This window comes from Arvicola amphibius, chromosome 1 (genome assembly GCF_903992535.2).
Source record: "Arvicola amphibius chromosome 1, mArvAmp1.2, whole genome shotgun sequence".
NCBI classification, from domain to species: Eukaryota; Metazoa; Chordata; class Mammalia; order Rodentia; family Cricetidae; genus Arvicola; species Arvicola amphibius.
In genome coordinates, this window is record NC_052047.1 from 22,996,705 (window position 1) to 23,019,210 (window position 22,506).

At 40.2% G+C, this 22,506-nt stretch overlaps 1 long non-coding RNA gene across 1 annotated transcript in view; it reads right to left on the bottom strand.

The window, feature by feature from the left end:
* LOC119815208 overlaps positions 1-21,431 on the bottom strand; it is a 271,911-nt gene extending 250,480 nt beyond the window's left edge. Inside the window, exon 1 of the long non-coding RNA XR_005285503.1 lies at positions 21,183-21,431. This is a non-coding gene — a long non-coding RNA (uncharacterized LOC119815208). The remainder of the gene's footprint in view (positions 1-21,182) is intronic.
* Between the last annotated feature and the right edge of the window lie 1,075 nt (positions 21,432-22,506).

Consider the following 22,506-nt stretch of genomic DNA (forward strand, 5'->3'; position numbering starts at 1 on the left):
TACTGTATTCAAGAATTGTATGACCATTAGGGCAGTATGCATTTAAATTTCAAACACTGATATGAGAAAATAATATTTTTGCCTTTTCTAAGGTGTATAACTATTCATTTCATGATCGGAATTTTCTTTCTCTGAGCAGTAAACTGACCAGAATATCATCTTTGTTCCTCACTCAGCGCATCCCTATATGTGCCCTGTATCTCTGGTTCCTGTAATTCTTCTCATTGGCACTGCCAATAGAGCCTGAAATTAACTTCTATTGCCTTATGTCTTATTTTGCTTGGTCTATTTCTTCTGAATTTTGTATTGCTTTAATGTTTTACTTGAGGCAAGATTTCAGAGATGTCAGCACAGCCGCAAGAGCACTTTGATGTAATGAATGATACAGAACCAATCGGAAAAAAAGAGAATAACTAAAATATTAACATTTATTTGGGAATTCCACACAATGCATCCCGATCATGCTTACTTCCCCCAAAGGTAAAAAGTCCAGTTTGTATTTCCCATATACTCACTGGAGCATGGTCAAACTCCAAGTGGCCAGCCCCTTAAATAAATAAAAAATAAAATAATTAACATTTAAGCTTCTCCTGCACATTACAACAGTTTTAAAGAATTTGGGAAGAGGGTTAATGTTTTGGATTGACAACAGATCTTTGTCAGATCCTACGTTTATGTTTGGAGATGAACTTCTCAGAAGTGTACCAGAAAGAAGCCTCTGGACAAGGTGGGTATACACCACTAAAAGGCCATAATCTAATACGATGTCTCCAGAAGGACACAAAGCAGGGAACTTCACTAAGGTAAAAACTGCAAAGGCTTCCCTGAGTTTCTTGTCCTGATGCAGAAGGCACAGCATGGTCTTTACCACAGAAAAGAGTACTATTTGTTTTCAACTAATGCAGCTAGAGAAATGTTATTGTATGCCCTCCTCTTTCCCCAGGAACATGCTGATTGAAAGGGGCTCATTTATCTAAGCTGACAGCCAGACAAAACTATATTGCAGATATTCTTTATCTCCAATTAAATAAGAATTTAGCAACATCTGGTTTGCTACAACAATTACCCAAAATTATTCCAAATAATTTTTTAAAGTGTGTTTAAATATGTCACTCTGCATTTAACAGTTCTTTTTAATACACCATTCAGATAAAAAAATAAGCTGAATTATTCAACAATTTAATTGTATATGTAGCAAATCTAACAAGGGACCAAGACTCGAAGAAAAATCACTAATTCATTATTTAGAGCAATGGGGTTGATAAATAAAATCAAATACTTAGTCCTCTGGAATATGAACTTGAGAGTTGTTCCTCTTCTTTTAAACGAGTCTTCTCAATTGTCAGGAGAGGTTAAAATTCACATCTCCTTTACACGTCATAATCAGAAAACAAAGAATGTCTCCTTTTGAAATAGCGGTTCTCTGAGAGGACACAGATACTGACAACATCTCTCTTTTGGAAGACAAGTTCCCACAAGCCAACTCTAAAGGGTACCAACTATTAGTTATTATAAGACTATTTCATTCAAGGAAAGAAGTTCATTTGGGATGAAGGTGTCTGAGCTCATCCCCCATCCTCCATCACAGAATTCTTTACTACAATGATGCTTTTATTCATCTTCTTAAAATAAAGTTTAGAGGCACCTATGTCTTGGGGGTGAAGGAAGGGTATTTCTGCTCTGAAAGCTTTGAAAGTCTAATCACAAAACTGTACTTTTATGTTTCATTCATATTAGGTATACATGCCTACAGGATGTAGGTATTCAAAACTGAAATAAGTAATAAAAGCATTTTTAGGATTCTTATCTGACAATGCCTCTAAGTACTTAGGCTTCCATTTGTATCTCACGAGTTGCTAGATAATCATTCCTTTCAGAATAAGCCTGAGATAAAAATGATAGTATGACGTACACGAAGTAACATGACAGAATGGATGGGAGGCCTTGAAGACAGAAAACAAGAGCTCTACAATCAATGTCAATACTGCAGCACAAGACTGGAAGTAATACACAGGGTTGTGGGTTCGGGACTCGAACCCACTGTTTTGCTCTCGTACGTAAAGTAAAAGTGGTAGAATTTATTTTCTCATCTGACTTTTAATCTAATAACCGAAAATTTTCGATGGAATTATGTTATATTAACTAATTTAACTCTTAAGCTTTTATGAAGCAGACACACTCAGCCCTAGTACTAAACTGAGGCTCGAGAACTTACCCAAAGCCGCACAGCTGCCACTGGAAGTCTCATGGTTTAGCCTTATTTCTTGTCACTCTAAGGCTCATTTTTCAAACAGACAGTTATGACATAACCGAGTTTTTTTTTAGCGTATATACTATTAATATTGTCATTAAAACCATTTCTTGTGTGATGTTTACCTAACATATCATTCCTTCATTTTTCAAAACAAAAGCAATCTATATTCAAGTCACCATGTTCTTTAGCTTATGGCAAACAGTACCAGTCACAGCCATCAACTAAATTTACAATTTCATTCATGTATAAAATGAATGGAATAATCTAGTTAGTTAGGCTTTCAGACTAGATTTGAACTTTCAGTCTAGACATTTGATAGCTCAGTGTCAGGAGGCCGAATCAGGAAGACTGAAAGTTCAAATCTACTCCGAGCTACATAGTGAGACCCTATCTCAAAAACAAAGCAATAAATTCCATGTCACAATATCATATAAATGGTATGTCTAAAAAGGATAATGAAGAGTCTGAGGACAGAACACAAAGAGAAAAGGAAATATTTAAATATTAATGACAAGCAGAAAACTTGAAACATCTTAGAAATTCTTAAATACTATAGCCAACCTGTTCACTTTTATTCCTTGATTTCCAACCACCATGGCGATGCAAGATAAATAAACTACTGAGATTTTAGATATCATAACATAGGAATCCTCTCTGTTAACTTCAACAATGCAATTTATAAATAAATTACTTAGGGAAAAATAAGTCTCTTTATGATTTAAACATCTCGGCTAAATTAAATGTAGTACCAATCTGACTTCACAACTTTTATGTAGCACTTGAAATAGATGTATCTTTAGAAATTTTATTGAATAATTTAACTTGAGACAATGCAAATTAATTTTCAGATAAAAAAACAAAAAATTTAAATAATCAGAGAGACATTCTAGTTAGAACACTGTAATATACAGGCACATCAATAAAAAGCAACAAAAACCATGAAGGGATTAGAAGAAGATTGGTGTAAACTGGTGTAGACCATTTAGCTGAACAGTAACAGGGAGGGGCTTAGACTGTCCTGACATTTGGGTTCTCCTTATCAACCTTACTGTCCCCTTTGGACTCTTGCTTACGTTTTGGACCAGATTTTAAATGTATTTTCCTAACCCTCTGTTCTAGGTGCTCTCCTCAGACTCTTAACGGACTCCTTTCTTCCCCAGCCCATAAGCTAAGGTGTTCTGCTTTAAGGAAAGCTATTTGTCTCTCTGACTTCTGTGCATTCTCTGGTGCTCACTGAATCAGAAAACCTTTCCCTATCTAGCATGTCTAAGCTCCCTGGGTTAAAGTTCTCAGGAAATGCTGTGGTTTTTTTTTTTTCTTTTTCCATTTTGATTTTTATCACGGTAGTGCTTGAATCTGTCACAGAGAAATCTCCCAGCAAATATATATTCATAAGTGAATGAAGACTTGAGTTGTAACAGTACACTTCCCCCAGTAAATAAATTTATTCCACTAAGATAGCTTCTGTAAACCATAATTATTTTTTATTTTGTCCAATGACTCCTACGCTAGATTTGCTTTTCAAGAACATATATCACTTATCATAAATATTAAATAATTTGCTCAAAATGTCTGTAAAATTAGTCATATCACCATCCACCAAAAGAATGCCCTAAAATTTAATAACAGCCTTAATCTTGATAGAGGAAAGACGGTACTCAGGGGGTGACTGACACCACAGGCCTCTCAATTCTTCCCACATTATTAATTTCCTGTGGTTACTGCAGAACTTTAGCACATGTACTTCTACACCAACTTCCTCCACGTCTACAGATTCCTCCAAGCCGAAAGACACAAGATAATAGAAGGGGGAAGGAAGTTTATGATAAAGGTGAGCTACAAACCAAGGTTCTGGAGGAAAGAAGTCGCCGTTCCAGCCATGAATCACACAGATGGACAGCGCCAAAGTTAAACTATTAGTATTTATATGCACCCTTATCTCAAATAGAGTGTTAGGCTACTGGTTAGCGTAAATATTTTTTTTTTTACAATATTCCAAAATTCAACATCAGTTCATCAAATCATACACATTCCCTATCCTTACTTCCTCAAAACCCTACTTTGCTTACCGTTGCTGTAATAAAACACGGATCAGAATCAACTTGAGCAGGAAAAGGGTCGATTTCATCTTAGATTTGCAAGTAACAGGCCATCATTGATGACAGTCTGGACAGGAAGAAATTCAAGCAGCATCCCAGGGAAGATCCAGGAGGCACTGCTGCTGCTTAGTGGCTCCTCATAAAACCTGGGACCACCTGCCCAGATGTAGCACTTCCCTCCCTCCATGGGCTGGGCCTTCCCTTCTCAATCCGCAATCAAGTAATGCCACCACAGTCACACCCACCATATGATTGAGACAACTCCTCAGTTGAGGTTGCCTCCTCCCATGTGACTCTTGTTTGTATCGGGACGGCAAAACCTAACCAGCACACCCTGTAAGATGACAACGTGATGTCCATACAGTCAATTCACAACAGTGCTGCTTTCCTCCCTCCCCTCTGCCCCACCAATCCTCCACTGGTACGCTTTGTGCTCATGGGGTGACCTTCAGATAACAGTGTCTGAAGCAGCGTTCCCTGAACTGATACCCAGACTTTGTACTTGCCTTGAGAAATCCATCCACTCCCAACCTTAGACAAGATCTAACACTGCAGCTAAATTCTCACGGACTGCCAGTGCCCAACCACTTTGACTAAATAAAGAAGAAATAAGATATTTAAGTTCTATCATTCTGCAAGTCTCATAAAGTCAGAGGATCTTTCTACTGTGATATGTTCCATATCCGCAGAACCTCGCAAAACATCTGGGATAAATAGACAGATGTAAATGATAAAGTTAATTTAAGTGGAAATATTCTTCAGGGAATAGCAGAAAAATGCAGAAGTATATTTAGGGGAAGAGATCAACTTCAGCAAAACATAACAGTCTAAAAATTCAAACAAATAATGAGTTTTATTTTTATTCAGTTTGTAGGGTGTATGCTGGCTCATTTGTTGTTATAACAATGAAAATATGTGTATTTTACCCCTATTTTAAGACATTAGGAAGCTAGGCATTTACCATAACTTTTCACAGTATAAAGTTTTAAATAGTGGTTTTCCTGTCTCGAAAAACCAAAAAAAAAAAAAAAAAAAAAAAAAAAAAAAAAAAAAAAAATCATTTTATTTTTATTGTATGTGCATTGGTGTTTTGCCATGGGTGTTGGGTCCCCTAGAATTGCCGTTACAGACACTTGTGAGCAGCCATGTGGGTGCTGAGAATTTGAATCCAGGGCCTCTGGAAGAGCAGGCAGTGCTCTTAACTGCTGAGCCATCTCTCCAGCCCCCAGTTTTTTTTTTTTTTTGATTTCTAAAACTTTGCTCTATTATTCTCTTCCATATTCAATCAGAGAGACATTTTAATCACCGTATTTTAGATTTTCCTGGATGCATTTGCTTCCAAAAAAGATCACTCGACTTCTTTAGAGCTTAAATACAATTTAATACCGAAAATTTATAACTTAAAATTTTATGTAAATAAATTCAGTTATGAAAAAAGGAATAACATTAAGTATTCAGTGTACACACTTCAGTTCTTTAGAAGAAAAAGTGTTAAATTTGAAAGAATAGTCCTGTGGACCCAAAGCCCTGGATCTCAAATAAATTTAGTATTTAAACATGAGGGAAAGAAAGCTGATATAAGAGGCAACACCAAATGCTGAAATGATTTATTGAAAAAGAAACATATAATATGCAAAGAAAACACTGAGATGATATATCTCCAATAGCCAGTGCTGGCCTTCTTGAACTCCCAATTCTGTTTTCTCAGTCCTGTGAGTTCTAGAATTTACAGGTGTGACTTACAACATTCACTTAGCACAGCAACCCCCCCCCCCCCCAAGACTATGAGAGAAACATATCAGAATCCCTAGATTTTAATGTAATACCTTCATTATATCACATTTAACACAAACTACAACAAAAAGAATATATAATCCATTTTATCTTTTTAAAATATCCAAATACCACACCCAATACTACACATTGGCCCTTCAAGGAGGATGTCGGAGAAAACTGTTAAAAAATCAACTATGCTAAGAATGTTGCTGAGAAAAATGGGGGTTGCTTGTTGATTTTTTGAAAAATGTGACTTGTAAGCAAGGATAGTCTAATTTTTTAAAAATAATTAATTTTGTTTGTGTGTGTGCATACACATGTGCTTTTGCGTGTGTGTGTGTGTTTGTGTGTGTGTGTGTGTGTGTGTGTGTGTGTTGTGTACAGGCCCAATGCATGCATGCTAAGAATAGAATCCAAGTCCTTACACATGTGAGGCAAGCTCTCTACCCTAAGAAACATCCCAAACCCCAAGGGAATTCTAGTCGAATGAGCTTCACCACTTTCCTTTATATTCTAGACGTTTTAAAGGAAGCCATCACTATTCTGTCGACTATGTGAAGAAGGGAGGGACAGAGGATTTTATGATCGCTGGAACACAACTCCATGAAGCCAATGCTGTGCCTGAAACCGGAGGAAGTGCAAGAAGGAAGACAGCTTTAGAGCAGGCAAGCTACACACCCACCACCTCATTCTGGGACAGTCACGTGGGCTGCACACCTACCACCTCACTTTAGGACAGTCTCGTGGGCTGCACACCCACCACCTCACATGGGACAGTCTCGTGGGCTGCACACCCACCACCTCACTTTAGGACAGTCGTGTGGGCTGCACACACACCACCTCACTTTGGGACAGTCGCGTGGGCTGCACACCCACCACCTCACTTTGGGACAGGTGTGCCAGTTCTTCAAAGCTTAGTGTTTAAGGAAACCAAAGTGCAGAAAACAGCAATTTTCAATGGCACCTGAATTTATCTTCCCACAGAAACTTTAAGACCTACTTATGTGTTCATTTGATTCATGTAGATCCACAGAGCACAGTCATGCAGTTATACAATTATTTATTTATCAAACATTGTAATCTGTCTCATAAATATGTTCTGGTGCAGAGTTACACAAAACACAGGGAAGGAAAGGAAACCAAACTCTGCTGTCTCCTGGAACTGTACTTGAAATGTACATGTTCACAAAAGGAAAGAGAAGTCCCACAGCATCATTTAAAGTAGTATTGTTAGTTACTATCACATGTACATACTTATACAAACACTCACACACATATACCATACACACATATAATCATGCACACACTCACACATACTCATACACACACTCAAACAGAGTTAACAGAATCAAATTTAAGAAGGCCTTGTAACAGTGTATGAATTACAAAACACACATTGTAAGCATTGTGTGGAACACCTTAAATTTTGTTCCTAATACCTTTCTCTATACAGATCTCTATAATCATATGTATGTCTAACAATACTGAAGTCCACATTCACTAAATTGTAAGCCTCAATGCTTTAATTAATTGAATTCTCTGTTTCTTCATACACATCACATCTACCTTAAATGTGCTTACTGGTCATTTACTCTGATTTTTCATATTTGAATATTCAAAGATACATCAAATGGTCAGTTCAGCGTTCCAATAAGAGTTTGGACGGGCTCTGTGGGAGCCTTTTCAGTTTGGATGCTCACCTTCCTGGACCTGGGGGGAGTTGGGAGGACCTTGGACTTAACATAGTGTAGGGCCCTGATGGCTCTTTGGCCTGGAGAGGGAGGGAGTGGGGGTATGGGTGGAGGGGAGGGGAAGGAAGTGAGAGGAGGGGAGGAGATGGAAGTTTTTAATAAAAAAAAAAATGAAAAAAACCCAAATAAACAAATATACACAAACACAAACAAAAAAAGAGTTTGGTAAAACCTGAGTTTTGTAAAATGACAACTTCAAAGAATTGAGGAGATAAGGGGCCTATTCAGGAAAGTCCCAGTAGTAAAGTCATAATCCACAGTCTTACTCAAATATTAAAATATCTAGGAAATCCCCTCCTTTATTATGGAGGAACTGACCCTGGCTTTTATATTCCAGTAAACAGGCAACTCAGTAACTGCTAAATATCACTAAAAAAATGGCAAAAACTACATTACATAACAAAAATTAATAATTGCTAACTAAAGTAAAAGAAACTCTAAAGAAAGATGTTGTAGGCAGGTGGGAATGAACAAGTGGCCTCCTACAACAGAAAGAACTTTCAGGGGACCACTGACCCAGAAGGCACACTCTCACATGTGAGAAGTAACAGACTGTGATGTTCTCTCTGACCTGATGCCAGGAATCTGAGCCACAGAACGAGTGAAGAATCAACCAAGGTTTCAGCATTAGCATATTCAATGTGACATCATTTATCATAGCCAAACATAAAAATAAAAATAATAGCCAATATGAATAAGTCAGTATACAGATAAATCTATCAACATTAAGGAATATGTTACAGTATTGAAAATGATGCTTTCAAAACTATTAATGGCACTTAGAAGTTGGAGAAAATGTTATAATTGTGTATATATATATATTAATCTTGCCTCCAGGAAGCAAAGAATATCAGTGTCAGCACTTGATATAAAAATGCAAGCTCAAAATGACTCTGTGAGTATTGTGAATTAAAGAGTGTGCTAAGCTAGAGTCATCTGAGAGAAGAATGCCCCAACTGAGGAAATGCCTCCATAAGATTGCCTGCAGGCAAGCTTGTAGGGCATTTTCTTCTTGACTGATGTGAGAGGGTCCAGTCTATTGTGGGTGGGACAACCCCTGGAATAGTTGTCCTTGACTCTATAAGAAAGCTAACTGAGCACGCCAGGGGGAGCAAATCAGTAAACAGCATTCCTCCATGGATTCCGCACCACTCCTTCCTTTGAGTTCCTCCGTGAGTTACTGTCCTGACTTCATCCAAATGATGATATGAAACAGTAAGACAAATAAGTCCTTTCCTCCCAAATTTATTTTGGTCATGATGTTTTGTCACAGAAATAGTAGTCCAAACTAAAATAAGAAGGATTAACATATTAAATGGTTTCTGCCTTAATTTTTTGTTACCAATGCTCAGAGTGAGTATGTTATGGAATCATGAAATATAACTGAAATATGATCTTCAAAATATCCAATAAGCTACCATAGGAAAAAATGAATGAGAGTCAAAACTCAGCTATTACCAGAACTCAATGAGACAAAGAGCATAAATAAAACCCATGGAAACAATAGTGAAAAATTAATTGCACACTAACACCATAAAGAAATAAAGAACGACAAGCAGCGTCCTCCGATCCTGTACTGTGACTTCTCACACATCATGCTGTCCATTGATAATAAAGTGGGCTGATATTTCACTTGTAAACCTGATGCTTTCCCTCAGGTTCCTTTACCTTTTATGTTGCTATTGCTCTGTCTCCACCCTCCCTAATTTCAAGGGAGAACACATACACAAAACACACAGGCACACTACTGCTATCTCACTAACATCTATTATTCAAGAAAGGTCTCATTGAATAAATGTCTGCTCAGAGGCTCTGAGCAAATTTCATTTCGGAACACTACTGTCTGCAGCCCAGCAGGCTGCTTCACCAAGATAAGATCACACATTTAATCAAATGCACCAAAAAAGGAAATGCTTCCAAAGTTTGCTTAATACCATCAAATCACCAAAACACAATGTTGATAGCATAATGATTTTTAATGCTCTTTCTTCTTTAGGGACCTGTGTAGCAATAATGAAGGTTGCTATTCAAGGGAGTTCTTCTAATTAAACTTCTATTAACCTTTAAGATTTCTCCTAAGTTGTCTTCATATGTTAATACTTCAACCGAGTTAGTACAAAAAAATTTGAAAGAATCATAACTTTCCAATTTAAATAAAGAAAAAAACAAAACAGAAGTTATATATGGTGGCCTAGAATAGGGATGTTGCAGCAGGAGAAGGGCGAGTTCAAGGCAAGCCTGAAATAGGAACTTAAAAAAAAAAAAGGCAATATGATCTGGAGAGATGGCTCAGTCAGTAACATGATTAACTACCACAAGGTGGCTGTGAGCCTGTAATGTCACCACTTGGGAGACAGGGACGGGGCGGAGGGAATGAGGATATGGAAGATCACTGGCCAGCGAGTCTAACCAACTTGGCAAGCTTTTGGTTCACAATGAGACCATTTCTCAAAAAATAAGTTGGGGGCTAGAGAGAGGACTCAGGAGTGTCTATTGCTCTCCCAGGATTAGGATTTGATTCTGAGGACCCACGTGGATTCACAACAACCTGTAATTTCAGTACCAGGGTAGGTGATGCTCTCTTATATCCTCTCTGGGCTCCTATACATATGTACTACACATAAATTTACCCATCATCATACATTACATTCATACACACATAGGCATGGCCACGCACACATATTTATACACATACACAAAAAGAGCAATACATTTACTACCCTACACTCATATAAACAATACTTTAGAGTACCACTTTACCTCAGTTGGTTGTCCAGGCACTGAGGTTGACATAGTAGAAATAGATTTAATGTCTGTCATTTGAAAGCATTAGTATTATATATACTAAGATAAAGCTTCCTTAGAGTCACTGCATAAAGATGAAGTTACTTAGCCGCAATTATTTGAAACATCCCACTTGCTATATATTTGAAGAGTCTGTCTCTAAACAGAAGGTTTACTTGAATAAACATGCATTTCCATCTGAAGCAAGACATAATGGGTAGTACACTAGCCAGTGTAAATGCTCAAACAGACGGATGGATCCATATCCATAAACACATACAAATCCTTCTTTTACTTTCATTTGCATTTATTTTACGATGTATTTATTCCCACACCATAATTTTGTCTCTCCCATCTCTGTTAGGATATTTTTTTCCTTCTATGCCATCTTCACTAAGGACTCACTATGTGCTCCTTTTTATAAAGATATCCAGACTTCGTGGAACTCAGACACGTGTTAATTCCATCTTGAGGGCTGTCTGGCCAGACCTCTGGGAAATCCTGTTCACAGAGGTGTACTTGGTACCTATATAAGTACTTACAACCTGGAAGAACAGCGCTGTTCTCTGGATTGTTAACAATACTCAGGAAGAAGCCAACATTCTGACCAAACCTGAGTTCAGTTTGCTCTTTGGACCTCATAGCAACTCAAACACTGAATGAAGAAAAAATAGCAAATTTCTTTCGTAAATGACATCTTTCAGTGTTCAGTGGGGGTTCACATATGCGGAGCCTTGATGACCTGTGATACAGTTTCAGCAACAGCAGGTGTTTCTGAACAAAAGCTGAAAATTCCTAACCCCTGAGTTGCATGATCTTATTGGATTTTCTGGGTACAGTATGTATGGAACCGTTGTCCAAAATCACTCTGACTACTTACAGACATTAATGGTTTTCCTAGCCAGTTTTCCAATGATGGTTTGTTATCCTTAATAAAGGGTCACTATAGTGGACATTCAGATAATATGAACTGCCCTCTTTATTCTGTGGGGAATCATCTGATCTCAATTCAGTCTTCCCATCCAAGTTCAGTATCTTCCCATCCACAGAGGAAATGGAACATCTTTACTGACTCTGCTTTGCCGGTAATACAGGTGTGGTAGTCCTTATCCAAACTGCTTGGACTTATTCAAACTGCTCTACGGTTTGAATATTTGCTTTTTGCTTAATATCTGCGTGGATAGTGAGCTATCCAGAAATTATACCCAAGTATAAATGTTAAATCCTTCATGCTTTCTATGTACCCTATGCATATTGTCTGAATGTACATTTTTAATATATGAATTTGCATTTAGTGTCAGGTGAAGAATTTTCTCCTATGGCTTCATATAGGTAGTTGAGTAAGTTTTGAATTTTAAGAAGAGAAGGTGGTTCAGACAGGGGGATTTCTGCTTGGGCCTACTAAACTATAATAAATGGCTCTAAAATCTAAGTATCTAATTCTAAATGTGGCAAAATCCAAAACTTTTAAACATACAGTAAAAGGCAAGTGATAGACTAGGCAGGGGCTTATAACTAATGCAGAAGCTCAGGAGGGGAGGATATGATAAATAGTACTGACTTGGGCAAAGAAAGTTTTACCAAAAAAAAAAAAAAAAAAAAAAAAAAAAAAAACCAAAAAAAAAAAAACCCATGGTGACCTCCCAGTAATCATTTCAACCTAAAACTTGAAGTGTCTTCTCAATTCAAAGAAATAACAATAATTAAATATAATATGTAATCTAAGCTTTTCAAATTGAATGGTTGCAAACATCATAGCTGAGATACTGTCATAAAATGGTCATCATTTAAGAATGACTCTGAAACATTTGACTATCAGACAGAAAGTTGTGGAAAGTGAAAGAAACATTTAACTGAATGTTTCCTAAGCTGAAAAGACTGTATTATTGTTAAAGGAAATAGTTGCCTCTATTCTGCCTCCATAGTCAATTGTTCTTAATAGAAATAAAACTCCCTAGAAAACTTCTATTGAACATTTAAAGACCCTGTAAAGAAGAAAAGCAACAGACATACACATGCCTTGTGTTAAACAAAAGTATTTCTCAATAGGTTCTTTGTCTATTCTATGAAGTCATGATCTGTATTCTGAGTCCAAGGTTCAAGCAACAACCATTCGCCTTTGACAAATCAAGAACACTGAAAATTTGAAGGAAAGAAAATGCTCATGTAAATCAGCTGAGGGTTCCCTTGCCTGCCAGAAATCAAATCTCATGTGGAAAGATGACCATCAGTCAGGCCCATTTCCTCTTAACCAAAAGTCTTTATTTGGAAGAGCTTTGAGCAAAAGAAGGGGGAATGAAACCAAACCAAAACAAAACAGGAGACTGTTGAAAACCCTCTCACAGGGTCAGCTGTCAATGGAATGCATTTTAGTATTCAAGTGACCCACCCGAGCAGAACATCAAAAACTGGGCTGAGTCTCACCCCTATTCTCACAGGCTCAGGCTACTGTGAGCCACTGGGGGCTGTCCTGAATAGCAACACACTCTGTCTCTGCGGGATGCATAAACACCAACACAGGCTGATCAAACAGAAAGGGCTGTCAGGGATTTGGTTTTGTTTTTTAACTTGGCTTTCATTTTCTTGAGTCATACTTTCAAACACTTAAGTGTGCTGCATTTTAGCAAGTCAATTGTTCGACATGCAGGCTTTTGGTTTGGTTTTGTCCCCCACTACATCTTCATAAGCTGTTATGTTGTAGATTTTTCTTCTCCACATAAAAGCTAGAAGAGTCACACATTAATAAGAGGAGGAGGAAGAGGAGGAGAAAGAAAAGAAGAGGAGGAAGAGGAGGAGAAACTCTTATTGGCAACAGTCACTGGAATATAGATGTTCATTCTCAACTCTGGACTTATTTAAGAGCTTTTCGATACTTCTAGACTTTAAGGCAATTTTTGGATTCTGAATTGTAAGTTTCCGTTGCATAATTCATGTATAGCAATCTTATGAGTACTTGTTCTTTCAGGTTATAAATCTTTCAAAAGCAGGGAAATCTGTAAATCTTGGAAGTGGATGATGACTTGATTTGGTTACAACATTGAGGCAGTTAATTCTTAAAGAGCTGTTGACACCCTGTGAAAAGAAGTTCTGCTGTTTAACTTGAAATGTCTTAAGTTAAATGGTTATTTTCATGATTTAAAGTCAATCTTCAAGCATAGTGCTACTGCTAGGTCAGTGTCAAAAAGACTTTTTTCTGGTCAGAATTATTTGGGGTGAAGGAATTAGTAGCAGAACTTAATATTTTTAGTTGAAAGGAACCACTCAGAAATGGAAATTTAAATGTTTAACAAAAGAGAGATAGAAGAAAGAACAGTAAGAAAGACAAATACTAGACCCCAAATTTTCTTAACTGCTTAACAAATCATCAATATGCTGATGATTGAGTTATCATCAATAACTCCTCAATTAAGAAAATGATATTTGATTTAGCTGTGTTTTCATAATGATTGTACTCAAAGATATTTCTAATAACACTATGACCGATAGTATCAGGTACCACGAGTCAAATACTCCCTTGAGCAGAGAGCAGACACATATATATTTACTTTTTATTCTTCTTCCCAAACCACCAATGTGAATTTACTACCATTGTTTCTCACATAGAGTTGGAGGAGATAGATCTACGGATGCTGAAGAGCATAATCAGGTCTTTCCATTCCAAAGGCCGTTTCTGAAAAGCTCATGACTAAAAACAGTTTTTGGTTCTGCCTATCTATGCAGTACAATTTAGTTTCTGTAAAACTGAAACATCAATCCAAGTGCAGAGGCCGATGCATATAATAGTACTGAATTCACAGTGATAGGTCTGATCTCAAACTTACAGAGATCCATGGAAAACATGCAAAAATGGGTATAGAAAAATGGGTATACTCTACACACACACACACACACAGAGAGAGAGAGAGAGAGAGAGAGAGAGAGAGAGAGAGAGAGAGAGAGAGAGAGAGAGAGAGAGAGAGAGAGAGAGGGAGAGAGAGAGAGAGGGAGAGAGGGAGAGAGGGAGAGAGGGAGGGAGAGACTTCTCAGTATATGTCCAAAAACTAGACTCATAAGAACTAGCATTCTCTAGCTAAACGTTAGCACCTAGTCAAGCTAATTTTATATGCAAAGCTTCTTTCACCATTAGTTAGGCATTTCAACCACTTCCATACATACTAAGCCATAGGATATAATTACCCCAAGGATCTTTTTTACTGAAATGGCCTGTTGTGGTGCTTAGGTAATGATTAACAGATTAAGTGTGTAGTGAGTCGTCTTGATATCACTTCAGAAAGTGATTTCCTCTCTAATAATTCCCAAGATGCATAAATATTCAATTAGGGTCTTTGAAACTAGTTTTGATTGAGCATTCACACTACCCAACTTTAGCTTTGGTTCATACTGACAAAGGGGTTCTATTAACTTCCCCTATGAGAAAAATGTCAACAGCTCCCCATGAGTTGTAAGGTACAAGAATAAAGTAAGGACTATTTTTTTACATGAAAAATTTTAATTTAGCAAGATTTTAATACATATTCTGAAGGACTGATGTGGAACAGAACTGCATATCTGAATCACATAAGGAATTGATTAACATTTCCTAGGACTCTTGAGAGATCCAGTATTAATAATGATAATAATAATAATAATAATAATAATAATAATAATGATAGCAATAAAGACAGCAGTCATTGACTATTTATTATAATTTCTTCAGAATCTGTTTTCAAATCTTCCAGTATATGTCCCTATTAAATTTTCCCAACAGTCTGTGAATGTGATAAAACTATCAATCTCATTAGGATAAAGTAGAAAACTGAGGTAAAGTAAGATCAAATGCCTTGCCCCAAGGCAAACAGCTTCCCAACATGTAGATAAACACAAGGTTCTCCTTATCTCTACACCATGCTGCCTTTCAAGATGAACTACTCCTCCTGAGTGGATTTAGATTGTTCTATGACTCTAGGCAACCATCCAGGTACTGGTCAGCAGATCTTACTGGAGACGCTGACCAAAACACTGAACATCAAGTTTCTCACAGAATTTTGAGGAACAGAATAATGAGAATGCTAAGTAATTAGTAAATACAATATGTCCAACCTGCTTGTGTTTCTGAAACTTGAGTTGAACTTGATTATTCTTCGTAGATGTTCCCTTTTATGGTCATATAGGTGACAGTTATATGTAAAAGAGGAAGATGTGGGGAAAGTTTAAGAGGGTCTCAGTCTTCCTTTACATTCTTTAAAATGAATGATGAATGGTGTCTTGTGAATATGCTATCTGAAATGATCACTGCTTATGTATTAGTAAGCCAGAACTTTCATAGAAGGCAGGAGTATGTAAATGCACATGCCACACACCAGCAGAACAATGATGTCATCATGAACCACATACCTTCTGGAAATCTCAAGTGTACAAGTTTTAAAAGGAGAAAAAGAGGCAAATAATATGGACGTATGACTATGAAGATTTTTTTTCTCTTTGCAGATCTTTGAAGGGATCTCATGGCTTCTGAGTTCCTAGAAACACACTTAGAAAGCACAGGTCTAAGAACATTTTCGGTTCAACAAAATAACTGAACTGCAAATTTCACAAGACAAATGCTGTTACTATGGAAGACTTGCTTCTCCATCCTAAAGACAGTTTTTAATATAAAATGGGTTGACATTAACATTATTCCATTTAAACTTTTGAATAATGTAGGCCAAAATTTTAACTTCATTTGGTCTGTACTTACTCCTACGAAGACATTCATTAACATTAAATTTAATTTTCTTTTTATAATGTCAATAGAACATAGAAAGAAATGAATAATTTCATTATCTATTAGTATTTATAGACTCCGAGGCTAGGAACATAGCCCAGTGGTAGAGCACTTGCTTGACTGGTGATGCAGGAGAATTGTCTGTATTCTGTCAATCATGTTTTAAATAAACACTGATTGGCCAGGCAGGAAGTATAGTTGGGTAAACCAGACAGGAAGTAGAGGCAGGGCAATGAGAAGAGGAGTATTCTGGGAAGAAGGAAGCTCCCTCTGCAATCCTGCCCAGATCATAGAAGAAGCAGGATGTGACCTGCCCCGCTAAAAAAGGTACCGAGCCATGTGGCTAACATAGATAAGAATAATGAGTGAATATAAGTGATAAGAGCTAATAAGAAGCCTAAGCTAATGGGCCAATCAGTTTATATCCAATGCAGACCTATCTGTGTGATTCTTTGGGGCTAAATGGCTGTGGGAACTGGGCAGGATAGAAACCCCAACAAGCAGCCGCTAATGTTACAGACTGGCACATACAAAGCCCTGGGTTCAAGTTCTACCACAGGCAGGGAAAAAAAAGAAGAAAAGGCTTATAGCAATCGGCTATGATAAAATATAGGCAGAACTACACTCACCCACAAAATAAATGGAGTTCAGTGGCTTCGGAGGAAGATAACTAATTATCTGTCTTTACATTTTTTTTTTTTTGTCAATGAATAAGTACATTTCAAAATTCTAAGAAAATCATTACATTTGGCTACTTATGATGTAGAATTGACTTTTTTACTATCCAGATCAGGGAAAATTATTTGACACATTTTGAGGTTGGAGGGGGACAGCACAGCATACAAATCATCAATGTTAAGTTCAGACAAGTTCATACTAGCTTTTCAAATGTACAGAAGCATCAGTATCAAGTTCACAATGAATGAAATACTGGAGTTTTCTCTGCAAAAATTAAATTCTCCAGAACCATGTGCATGCACACATAGCGATTGTGTATATGTGTGTCTGAATGAGAAAACAGCAAAAAAATCAAATGTGACTGCTTTTTTTTTTTTCACAGACTAAGGCGTTCATTAAGCAAATACCTTTGCATCAAACAAAAGGACACAGATGCAACCATCATCTGAGAATACACATGAACCTAAAAGGCACACACCGGTAAATTACAGCACAGCTTTATTCCACCCTCAGTGAACAAATGCATGTTTTGAATGCAAGGCAAATCTAAGGAATCAAAGGTAAAGGAGCCATTTGTGAAACTTAGGTTAAGCCAAGCTGCTTTTCCTCCCAAACACTCTCAGCATCACTCACACCAGGCTAAGTTAAAGCACACCAGTATTTCTCAAAATTAGTACATGATTCTAAATACAAAAATCACACTTTGTTTCCTTGCTGATTTCTGAAACTAAAGTCGCTCCTTTCAACCTTTTTCATTTGGCAGCCCTTTTCCAAGAGTTTCAAGCAAATTGTAAAATGGTCCAGAGCAAATCTAAAAAAAACATTCGGTTCTGCATTATGGTTTGACTAACTTCAATCTTTGTGACCTTATACTCTTTTTAAATCTACGACTGTTTTCGTGGCTATAGCTCTTTGTGAATCAAAGGTAAATCAAGTCCATAACAATGTTGCCGGTTGTTGAATACTAGAAACAATGAGGGGCACAGCAGCTGGAGCCAATAAGTCCCACACTGGCCATTATTCTCTCGGGGTGTGTGTGGGGGGAATAGATCCGCAAACTGCAAGAAGAATATCATTAAGAAAATTATTTCGGAAAGACTTTCCATTCATATTTTTCAGCAGGACTCTCAATCTCAAGCATAAGCATCACGCGAGGCAACCTAAACTGAGATATCAAAAGCATTTCCCCAGTTGACAAATCACTGGCCAGCTGGTTTATCACTCTTTTGGCCAGGGAGGCCTGATGCAGCCTAACATGTCTACATCAAGAAATTAAATAGTTCACATACGCCTTTGTACTCATGACTCCTCCTATCCCCAGGTCTGTAGAAGGACTCTGCTCACCCATACACCTGAGAGTGGCAGATTGTTGAATATTCACTTTCAGACAGGGCACTACATTGACAGAGTCAGCCCTGATGACATCAGGACCTGTGGAATGTACAACTGCTAGGAAACACATGCTGCTGAGAAACAGAGAACAGACCTGATGGGATCTTCCAGCACAAAGACTGCAAATCGCCGCGCTGCGAGCTGCTGAAAGGGGAGGGAACGCAGCACACTTCAGTCCTCAGAAATGTTTGCAAGTACAGAGACTTTCACACAACCCCCCACCCCCTCGAAAGGAACAAACTATAGGAAACAAGATTCTAGGGGGTTAAGCCCTCAATCTCTAGGCTTTTTATGTTTTATTATGATCATGGTCACTTACTGTCTCTTGTAAATAGCTTAGAAAATACAACTTTATCAAGATTATTCGGTACTAGTCCTCTGAATCTTATGCTCTGTGAGGTGGTCAAAACCATAATGTAAGTGTACTTTAAAATAAAATACACATTTACAAAAACGGATTCTTTAAAATAAACTAGGTCATAACCATTTTCAACAAACATCAAAGTAGTTAGAAGTAATATACAATAGGTAATGCAATACATTTTAATTACTGCATTTTAAAAGTAGTTATTTGTGCAAGCATAGGTTTATTAAAATGTGTTTTTCCCTGTGCATTTGTCACCCATTCTCCCCTTACTTAAAGAGAGGGGAGAGAAATAAACATAAAACTACAACGCTGACAGGGATTTCAGCATAAACATCCTCTTGATTCCTAAGCAAATTATCTGGTATCCTCTGTTGGTTACATTGGAAAACAACTGGCAATTCTACTTGTAACCCGAATACAGATAAATTGGGCGCCAGAACTGCTGATCACTTAGTTACCATTCCAGACTGAAAAATGAGTTAGGGGTCTGGCTAACCTCTGTTATCTCATAGACAAATGCAGCTGACTTTCCAAAAGCAAAATCACTAAAGTGTTTCCTTGCAGATTGTACGATGGCATTCTTTAACTAGCGATGACAGCCCATATGACGCCAAAATTAGCAGACCTCCCATTTATTTCAGAGCAAAACACAGAAGGCGTTTTTCCTTCCTGCCAGCGTCTATGTGTCTCCTCATTTCCCCAGCAGCTGGCCGCAAAGATGTAGAATCAGAGAGGCGAGCAGTCTTATACTTCCTAATGAGTAATTCGCCCAGGAAAGTAAACACACCAGACACCAGCAGGTTAACCTCTGAGGGAGACTGTGGCAAAGATGCTTACACTGTTGTTTACAATGTTCTCTAACTACTGCAGTCAGGGAGCACGGGAGCCTCAGAGAGGAGACACCCGGGAGGTGGCTCCCCAGCCTCCAGTTTGCCCAACTGCTCTATCACTGGTCATCAATAAAAGCACCACACGATTCTATCCGGGCGAGGAGAGTGGCTAGATAAGACCAGAGCTTCTGCAGGCTAGACTTGATTACCGCAAATCTGCAAGAGGTGACTGCTGGAGCAGGTCCCCATCAAGGCCAATCTGGAGTACGTGGGGCACTGCACCAGCGACTCCAAGCATTGCACACATCTCCAGGGGAGAGGGAATCTGCCGCTAGGCTTCCTTGCAACCCTACCAGGGGCCCTCTGGGCCTCCTCAAACCAGATTTTCCAGCTAAGTTGATCCCAAGCGATTTCTATGAGCAAGCTCTACTCAAGTAGCTTCAGGTCACCCATCACTACACAGGTCTCCCTGTCACCCCAAGCGCGCAGGATCCTATACACACAGATAACACAGATGGCGACCCCTGGCCACTACCCCTCCAAACACAGGGCAGTACTGCTGGACATCTGGTATGCTCAGCCGCCACTTCCCGGGCAGAACCAGAGGCTGGGTAGCGCTGGTCCACGCGCTCCGCTTCAGAGACTGTCCATCTCCCAAGCGAAGCACGGAGATGCCCACTCTTCTACCTGTAACCTGCCACCAGGGCCACCACTGTTCTGTCCACCGCACCCTGGCGCCGCGGACCCCCCCTACCATTGAACACCCTCTCTACACCGGTGCTCACTCTCAGCACGAAAAGTGGTAGCTTTCTCTAACCACAATCGCTTTACAAAGCCTAGGCGCTCAGGTCTAAAGCAAACTGCCATGAAGGGGACACACAGGAGGGGACACACAAGAGGAAGCAACGAGGTTCCACTTCCCAAGGGAGCGACCTGGGCAAGCCCGGCCACCTTGGATGCTCCAAAGCAGATGTCCAGGGAGGATCACACCAGGCTCACCACCCTGCATTAGCCATCACCCCAGACTGAGCTCCTCACCGGGTCCCTGTACGTCCTCCAACCCGTTCCCACCTCTCGAGTTGCTCCAGACTAGCGGAGAAAAGGCGCCCCCTTGGTTGATTCTGCCCCTACTAAAGGACAACATTAGGGTGACAAGGGAGGGAAAATGTTCGGGGTGGGATTCGTTCCTGTCATTCGGCGCGTGTGACTGCCAGTGCGCGGGTTTTCCTTTGCTCTACATCAGCCTCTGTCACTATATCGCCCAGCAGCTTGTAGAACCTCGAACCCGTGCCAAACCCCAGCGCCCACCAGCCAGGAGGCTCCCTTCCCGCTCCAGATCACGATCAGATGAGTGTGCGCGTGAGGGCGAGTGTGTGAAGGCGAATGTGTGAGTGGAAGGGTGAGTGTACGTGAACCCTGCACCCCCCTCAGTTGCCCGCCCAGCGGGTGCCGCCGCCTGCGCCCGGGCTGGGCGACCACTGTTATGAAGAGTGCAAAGAATAAATTACCTTTCGTAATCGCCGGTCCCTGAGATGGTCCCATCAGTTGCTCAACAACCTGCAACCCGGTACAGTTTTCCACAATCCATCCATTGAGCCCCAGGGCAAAAAATGAAGAAGAAAAAAAAGAAAGAAAGAAAGAAAAAAGAAAAAAAAAAAAAGCTGGACCGGCCCCAGCGTAGACACCCCAGCCACACCAAGCAAAGAATGATAATCAAAACGCAGAGACGGCTGGAGGGTGGAGACCCCAGTCAAAGAAACAACAAAAAGTGTCTCTTTCCTTTCTTCTACACAGTCATGGAGAAAGGGGAAGCCAGGAAAGCCAAATGCTAGTCTTCCTTTACGTTTCCTCGCTTCACACGCCCCAGGGGGCAAAAGCGGAGCAAAGAGAAGGAGGGTTCAAATGTCTCTCCCAGGGCACAGTTGCACAACTTCGGAGTCAGGCTGTGTCTCTGGCTGCAGCCCGCGGACCCAAGCGGGAGCTATTAACATGCGGCAGTCATAGCTAAGGCTGCCTTTCCTTCTCTTGCTGCCGCTGCCGCCGCCGCCGCCGCCGCCGCAAGAAAAGCCGCTGCTGAGGAGACCAAAAATCTTCCACCATCCCCCCCCAGCCGATCTTTATATCCAGTTCTCCCACCCCACCCCCCTTCTCTTTCTTTTTCTTCTTCTTCCTCGTCCTCCCCTTTCCGCCTCCGAACGGGAGGGAGGGGATAGGTAGGGGCAGCGGCGAGGACCAGTAGTGGCTTCTCCGCCCAGCCCTGCTCTCCGTCCTCCTCTTGCTGCCCCCGAGGTGCTCCGGCTGTAGAGGGTCCGCTCTGCCGCCCGCAAGCCGCTCGGAGAGCCCAGGAGCCAGCCGCGCAACTCCTTCCCCGGTGCACTGCGTGGACGCGCGGGCAGAGCGGGCGCCGGGCCGCCGAGGGCTGCGTGCCTGCCGGGGGTGGTGATCCCGGAGCTCCGGTGGTGGTGGCGGATCAGCACGCCGGCCGTGCCGGGTAGCTGCGGGCATGCGGGAGCTTCATCGCGCGGCCCGGGCTCCGAGCCGCCGCCGTCACCGCCAAGCGCCGCGGCCGCTGGCTTCGGTTCTTTTTCTCTGCTGGACTCCCCCAGAGCCACTGAGACTCGGGGCGCCCTCCAGACACGCACACGCTGTCCCCCGCGCGCGCGCACTCACACACAGACACACGGGTGAGCTACTGCCACAGCACACCGTGCAGCCCGCGCGCGCACACCCGGAGGAAGAGGACTGAGGCCAACAAAATAAATAAATAAATAAAAGAGAAGAAAGAGAGGGGAGGGGGCGAGTCACAGGCGGTGGCGGCGGCAGCAGCTGCGG